This window comes from Natrix helvetica (assembly GCF_964273705.1).
Source record: "Natrix helvetica genome assembly, chromosome: 4".
Taxonomy (NCBI): domain Eukaryota; kingdom Metazoa; phylum Chordata; class Lepidosauria; order Squamata; family Natricidae; genus Natrix; species Natrix helvetica.
In genome coordinates this window covers 93541781-93550566 of record NC_138550.1, presented here as the reverse complement: position 1 = coordinate 93550566, position 8786 = coordinate 93541781, and positions in this window count along the sequence as shown.

Genomic DNA, 8786 nt, shown 5'->3' with positions numbered 1-8786 from the left:
CTGAGTATGCACAGAAGGTTCTGAGCATGCCAGAAGCCGCATGCGAGGGAAGCAAGCCCGTGCACACATGTGCTCCCGGTTCCAAACCGGTAACGAAGATTAGAGCATTCCATGCCTGCTTTAAAGTGTGGTGGGTGGGTGGCGTTTCAGACATAGCCATCTTGCATTTATGTAGTGAGCCTAGACTGATTCCTGGCTTGAGCCCTCCCTCCCATCTGGGATGGTTGCAATTCCAACAGCGATATAATTTTTGAAGTAAAGGTTTCCTCAAGCTGAGCTCATCTTCTAGTACCTATAAGGATACATTTGCTTTTATTTACTAACTTCACTAAGCTAGCATTAGCATATTTGAATTATGACATAAACCTTACAGGCATGTCAGTGGTGGGATTCACAATTTTTTACTACCGGTTCTGTGGGCGTGGCTTTGTGGGTATGGCAGGGGAAGGGTACTGAAAAATCCCCATTCCCTCCCCACCCAACTAACCTGCTTTCCAGCTCTGTTCTTCTGTTCAGGGCAATAAGAGAGGATCAGCTGGGAGGTTGGGAGGCAGTGGGGGCGGGGCCAGCCTATTTGCCGGTTCTCCGAACTACTCAAAATTTCCGTTACTGAACCTGTCAGAATTGGCTGAATATCACCTCTGAGTCACGTGTTATTCTGCGGTACTTCTTAACAGCTTTAACAACTTAGCCAGTATCAAGGAAATATGAAATTCTGGCCCAAAGCAATTGAAAATTAACAGATTTCTTTCCCTTATCCTATATCAGTATATATGAAGGTACTTGGTGTAGTTTCCCCATGAATAACCAAAAGTACTCTATATTCTCCTCATTCAGGGCTGTTGAGTGATCTTTCTGTCTGAGACAAAGTGGTATCCGTTCTTCCCTTCCATAAACCCAACACAATTTGCCGCCTGAATTTTAGTTCATTTCTAACAATGGATGGTGCCCTCTCTGCACCACTGAAGAGCATACTAACTTAAAAGCACTGGCCAGATTGCAAGGTACATTGAGTTTTGCCCTCTAATATAGGGGTTTCCAACCCCTAACCCATGTCCAGTTTGGAACTGGGCAATGCAAGAGGTGGAACAGTATCCACGCGTGCAACATGCCCACACACCACTGGCATGGGTCAGATTCCCTCCCCCCCTGCCGGGCTGCTAAGTCAAAAGGGTTGGGGACCACTGTTCTAATACCTTGTCATCTCCTTTCAGTATCTGTAACCAAAGTTAGCTATCCACCTGTCTAATGTTTGGACTGGCCCCATTGTTCACTCTCTCTCTCTTTTTCATAGGGTTTGACCCTGATGACATTAAAAAGAGAAATTAGAACTAACTGTTCCTTGTGAAGAATATAAAGCAATTCCTCGCAATGCCATTTTCTCTCTGCTAATCAGAGGGAATTTAAGTTTTGAACATCATCACCAATATTTGAAAAAAAATATTAATATGGCTTAAAGTGAATATGTATAAGTATGTATATTACTGCAAGTTAAATAAATGAAAACACTTCGAACACTAGTACCTAAAACATACTAGGATTCTGTATGCTATCTGGTCATTTCATACATTCACAAAACTCCCTGTTTTATGGTTCTGGGCCTGAATCAGCTCCAGTGAACAGCACTGTGCCTGAAAACTATTCTAAATTTAAATTTAAATTTGCGGTGTCTTTTTCACCTAAGCAAGCACTTTGTGTTGATTTCCATACGAATAAAAATACAAAGAAAGACATGTTCATTGCTCTTTGCAAATGTCAAAATGGTGCCACTAGATGTCACAATTGGGTTTTCTTTACAATATTTCTACTGAGGTTAAAAACATAATATTGGATAAATGCACACAATTGGAATGACTTTGGAGATCAGATCAAGCCTGCCCCACGTGAACCATAAAGGCTGAATGTATGCATGAATGCCCATCTAATTTCATCTGTTCTTTGGGGAAACCCAAAATAACCATAGTTCATTACATAAAGGAATGGGAGAATGCCTGCTGCACTTTAACCCTCTTCATGTCTGAATATTGCAGTTCACGTGAAAAATGTTCCATTTTATTCACATTATCACTGGATTAAAGCTGCATTGCTCAACCTGCTGCCATATTAGGCATGTATTCTAGTCATGCCCCATGCTACACACCGATGCATTGGCAAGGATAATTGCAGTCAAAATCAGTATTAAACGGCTATTTGTATATAAACTTCTATGTGATCAGGATTCCTGTAGACATGAATAAGGCTATTCCCCATTCTGTCTCCGCTCCGTCCAGTTTCCCCCCAGTTTTATATAGTTTAGAAATAGCAAGAAGCCATTTCAGCCACACCGTACTAAAAGGATCAGTTTCACTTTCCCAGCCCCAAGCCTCACCAACTATCGTTTTGCATTCCTTGCAAATTGTTCTCTCCTCCCAGCTGATACTCTGCCACGGTCTGTGCAAAAGTGCCTACCAAATTTCTTTGGCTAGATCTAAACCACTTACAGAATGTTATAATATAAAATTAAGCTACGTGTGTGTATCTGGTAAATGTTTTTCTGTGTTGCTGGATAACCAAAAAAAAATCTACTTAGGGTTAAAGGAAGGGCAACTGATCAACCTACTTTTACCAGGCAACTCCTTCTCTACTAGCTTTTGACCAACTTTAATATTATCTTCTTCACACCTCCTCTCTATTCTATCAAGGTGAGTTTTCTGCTATGTTAAGCAGAAAGGTCCAATCACTCCTACACCTACACCTCCTCCTCCTCTTCCCACTTCTTCAGCTAATACCTGATTTATTCTTCTCAGCAACCTTCCCACTTTGCACAAATGATTAGTTTTCCTCTGTTTTATTAAAACCAACAACCCACGTTCAAGCACCAATGACTATCTAAGTCCCTTCCAGTCATTTTATCTGCAAGCCATCACTTCCGTTTCCAACTTTTCTTCCCCTGAAGTTCTCCTTCCCAGAGCTCCCCCATCCTTCTAATGCCAGCCTTGCATTCAGTACTGAGATTAGCCCACCTGCACCTGCTCGTCTGCTGTGAGAATGTTCTTCTGAGAATGTAAACTAGCCTCTATTCACAGCTCTTTATCAGCTAAGGAAGAACAAACTTTTTTTGTTATCTGTCTGGATATGTGAAGCAAAATGATGTCGGAATGACTGTGCTGATCACAAGCCACCAGCAGGCTACAATCATTAGTTTTTATGTATCTGTTTGGTACTATCCCACAGGGACGTGATGGCTCAGTGGCTAAGATGCTGAACTTGTTGATCAGAAGGTTGCCAGTTCAACGGTTCGAATCCCTAGTGCCGCATAACGGAGTGAACTCCCATTACTTGTCCCAGCTTCTGCCAACCTAGCAGTTCAAAAGCATGTAAAAATGCAAGTAGAAAAATAGGGACCACTTCGGTGGGAAGGTAACAGCGTTCCGTGCACCTTCAGCGTTTAGTCATGCTGGCCACATGACCACGGAGACGTCTTCAGACAGCGCTGGCTCTTCGGCTTTGAAATGGAGATGAGCATCGCCCCCTAGAGTCGGGAACAACTAGCACATGTGTGGTGGGGAACCTTTACCTTTACCTTGGTACTATCCAGTGGTTGGTTGGATTTCAGGAGCTGAGTTCTTGGAGCCTCAACTCCTTGACAGCTAAAACCATCCAAATAAATAACCAGTAGTCTTATAGCTCATTTTTCTGATCATGATAGTTTTCTTTATCAATAAGGAACAGGGGGACACTGAGAGACAAATCTTTCTTTCACCCATCCTTCAAAATTCTCTCTGGATTTACCTGGATACAGTGGGGTTTTTCCTGGGGTTTCCCATCCCTGGCCTAACTCAAAATAATCTGTTAACAATGAGTTACACCACAATAAATAATCATAGCACAATAAATAAATATAAATAAAAAAATAAATATGTGGTTGCATGTTTACCCTGTGGTTAAACCAAGATACTAATTTTGTCTCCATGATCTTCTCTGGCAATACTATGGCGGAGTTTAATCATGTCCCATACAATGTTACATTTGGTCCAGTGTAATTTGAGTGTAACACGTTTGTAATACCAGGGAAAATTGACCAATCTCTCAACTGACAGTGAGAACGATTAACCAGTGGAACGGCTTGCCTCCTGGAGTTGTAGGTTCCATCACTGGAAGTTTTTTTTTAAAAAAGACGGGGCAACCGTTTGTCTGGAATGGTATAAGGACTCCTGTCTTAGACAAGGGGTTAGACTAGAAGACCTCCAAGATCCCTTCCAGCCCTATGATTTTATGATTATTTGAACTTTTCTTGGCATGAATACACTCACATTCAGGATTTATTTATTTATACAGCTGCAATTTGGGAGAGGCAAAATATTTTCTATACTTTCCAGTTTTGCATTGTACTAATGAAAGGTATCGTCTATTATTCCGTTCTCCCCCCCCTCCCCCTTTGCTCTCTTATTACTACTATTTGGAGTTACATTTTTCCAAGAACCATGGAAGCACCTCCTCCGTTGCTCTCATTTTTAAACTCCAAAGGTTCGATGTAGTAGCTAAACTCCTGGTGATCTGTTGTTTCTCAGGAGAAACACTGAGATGGGAAGCAATTAAATTTATAGTTTTAGAAAATGGTTGCGCAGCAGATTGAATTTGAGCAGACGTCTGTTGATCCTTTGTAATTTTCCCAGAGCATACATTCATATTTGATATGGTAGTAGATTATCCTGTTTCTTCTCATTTTTCCTGGTTACTTTCACCTGGCAAAGGTGTTGTGTTTCCCCTCCTTCCCCTTGCATTGTTTCATTTTTAAAATACACTGATGCTTTCCCCATATTTGGAGCAGTGAAACGTTCAAGCAGACAGTTTAATTTAGATTTATATTTTTACATTAATGCATCAGAAAGGTGCAGGCTAAGGCAAAAAGCTTTAAACTATATAGCTTCAAACTATTCGCCAAAGCACCTCAGGGTAGGACAAGAAGCAAGGGTAGAAACTACGGTAATCAAGGAGAGAAGCAACCTAGAAGTAAGGAGAAATTTCCTGACTGTTAGAACAATTAATCAGTGGAGCAGTTTGCCTCCAGCAGTTGTGAATGTCCCAACACTGGAAATTTAAAAGAAGAGATTGGATAATCATTTGTCTGAATTGGTGTAGGTTTCCTGCCTAAGCAGGGGGTTGGACTAGAAGACCTCCAAGGTCCCTTCCAACTCTGTCATTCTATTCTTTGCTCTGCCTGCTCACACACACATATACACGCATGCACCATACAAACACACATGCAAAAACACACACACGATACATGAGGCAGGTTAGGGTGGCTCTTAACAAGGATGCAAACAGTAGTCTGTTCATGGAACTATCACCTATATAAGAAGAGATTAAATTTGTGGCATTTGCTTTAAAAAGGACCCAAACAATTGCAAAATTATCAATGTTTTCTATGGGGCGCTCTGTAGGCAAATATGTACACTTTGGGTTTATTTATTTAATCATTCATTCAATATAGCCCCCATCATTCATAAGTGACTCTGGGTGAAGCACAACAGTAGAAACAGCTTCAAAGATCCAAGAAATCAATACGAAACAAACAACAGTCACATACAATCCTATCAATAAAAACCACATTAAAGCACAAAAGGCATTCGCAAACAGCAGCAAATCCAATCAATGTTTCACATTCAAACAATAATTATAAACCCCTTCCATCATCCTTGGAGCCCCAAGTGGGATGGCAATGCTATATCTTCAGAGCTTTCTGAAGGCAAACGAGATCAGGGTCAATCTAACATCTGGGGGAAAGATGTTTCAGAGGATGGGACCTCTCTTACTAGGTTCCATCAGATGACACCCTGCTTTGTAGATAGGACCCATTACATGCCTCGCATGCCAAACCTGTTGGGACAAGTAGATGTAGCCAGAAAGAGGTGATTTCCCCCCCTCCTCCCATATTCCAAAGTATTCCAGTATTGGAGGGACAGGGGGCAGAGGTGGGTATCAAATCCCGGCGCTACCGTTTCGCTCGTGCTCACGCAACGCTTCTGCACATGTGCAGAAGCATCTGGGTGGGTGAGCAGAACCTCCCACCGCCGCCACTACCAGTTCAGCCAATCCGGGCCAAACCGGGAGCAACCCACCTCTGGCAGGCAGTCAAATTATTTTCCAGAATAACAGAAGGCAATGGATGGAAACTAATCGAGGAGAGAAGCAACCTGGAATTAAAGAGAAATGTCCTAACACGGAGAACAATTAGTCAGTGGAACAGCCTCCCTTTAGAAGTTGTGGGTGCTTCATCACTGGAGGTTTTTAAGAAGAGACAAGACAGCCACTTGTCTGAAATGGTATAGGGTCTCCTGCTTGAACAGGGAGTTCGACTAGAAGACCTCCAAGGTCCCTTCCAGATCTATTCTGATTGAAATAAATATCCTTGCCCTATGCCCTGTAGGGCTTTATAGCTCATCACCAATCCTTTGAATTGACAATAAAAGCATGTGGCAGCCAACACAACCCGCAGAGCAGAGGTGTAACAAGTGCTGATGGAGAAACACACACAATTGCCCACACTGTCACATTTGCACCAGCTGCAGTTCTACATACTCCTCTTCAAGGGCACATTTCAGTCATCCATTCAGGATGTGACCAGCACGTGAATGAGAACAGAGGCTCCTGGTCCAAGAATAGAGATTACTGGCATATAGTGCAAAGGGTCTCCTGGCCATGACTGTCACCAGCTCCCTGAGCAGGAACCTAAGTCCACAAGACCCTTGGTTTGCATACTGAGTCTTTTTGGGGCAGTGCCAGTCCATCCAGAACCTGAAATGATTACGTCCTCGGAACCCAAAGCCCCTAAATACTCAGCCTTGCTAGGGTTGAGCTGAAGCCCGTCATTCCACATCCAACCCCATTCAGCTTACAGACCCCAGAATAGGAACCGACAATTTAATTTATATATTTACATGGTTAATATTTACATGCATAATTAACATAGTAGTTATTCCCTTTGAACAATGATGTTTGCTGTGCTGTAACTGTTCATAATGTAACCTGCAGAACAACTTTTATAGAAAGAAATATTCCCACAAAGCTCGTCTTTTGGGGTTTTTGATGCTGAAAGTTACAAATACTTGACAACTTTATTGATTTTACTTCTGCACATTTTTAAAAAATACAGATAAAATATATATTTCAACAGTAAATTGCATTCCTGGAAAAGACAGGAAAGTATCTACCTTGTAGATTTTGATGCATACTAGAAGGGACCACACAGTCTAAGCATTCAGTTCAAGGAATAACCTCAGTTAAAATGGGCAAGCGTGATTTAAAAAATGGGCTTTGTTCATGCTTTGTCTCAGTGTTTTTTCAAGCTTGGCGACTTTTAAGGTGTATGGACTTCAATTCCCAGAATTCCTAAGCCAGCCTGTGATAGCTGAGGAATTCTGGGAGTTGAAGTCCACAAGCCTTAAAGTTGCCAAGATTGAAAAACACTGCTTTAAATATATATAACCTAATGCACAATGACATCTCAGTCTTGTTTGGTTTATTTTTGTGACCTAACATATGTTGTGCAAACCCAGAACATGGGCTAATTCGGGGATCCAAGGGCTGAGAGAATACAGTTGTTTTGTATGAAACTGGAGACAGCCTTCTGCAGCTCAAAGTCTCAGTCATAGGTCTATAGCAGTGATGTTAAACCTTTTCGGCACTGAGTGCCGAAAAGGTTGTGAAGAAACGTCGTGCATGCTGCTGCTCGTCAGAGTTGCACTCCGGAAAAGGTGAACTTCTGGGTTCTAGCGTGCCTGACGATCAGCTGGCTGGCGCACATGCACAGGCCGGTTTATGGCACTGCCATGCGTGTGAAGGGACTGTGCTCCGGAAAAGCCAAAGTTCCAGGTTCTGGGACACATGAGCACGCTGGCCAGCAAGCATGCGCACGATGGTTTTCAGCACTGCCGTGTGCACAAAAGACAGCTGATCATCACCCACATATGCGCACCAGAAACCCGGAAGGCAAACAGGCAAGGCTGCATGTGTCGGGTGACATGGCTTCGTGTGCCACTTTAGGCACGCGTGTCAAAGGTTCGCCATCATGGGTCTATAGAATAGAATAGAACAGTGATAGTGAACCTATGGCACGCGTGCCACAAGTGGCACACGGAGCCATTTGTCAGGGCACGCGAGGCGCTGCCCTGTCAGCTGGCCAGTGCGCATGTGCCCGCTGGCCAGCTTAGTTCACCTTTTTAAAAGCTATTTTTCGCCTTCCCCAGGCTCCAGAGGCTTTATAGGAAAGAAAAGAGCCTCCCCCCCCCCCGCCCGGAGGCTTCAGGGACCGTCCCTGAAGCCTTCGGAACGCTTAAAACCACCCTCCGAGCAAACTGGAAGTGACTTCCGGGTTGCTCGGAGGGTGGTTTTAAGCGTTCCGAAGGCTTCAGGGACCGTCCGAGGCTTCCCTGATGCCTTCGGAGCGCTTAAAACGACCCTCCGAGCAAACCGGAAGTCGGGGGGTGGTTTTAAGCGCTCCGAAGGCTTCAGGGAAGCCTTGGACGGTCCCTGAAGCCTCCGGAGGGCCTCCGGGGGGTCGGGGGAGGCTCTTTTCACCCTCCCCAGACTCCTATAAAGCCCCTGGAGCCTGGGGAGGGCGAAAAAAGCATGTAAAATGGGGGGGTCGCGCTTTGTGCGCGCATGCACACTGGGGGGGTCGCGCATTGCCTTATGGGTGCGGCACGCCCGCACTCGACCCCACTGCGCTCCCCCCACTTGTGGCACGCGAGCCAAAAAAGGTTCGCCATCACTGGAATAGAATAATAGAATAGAATATGATTCTT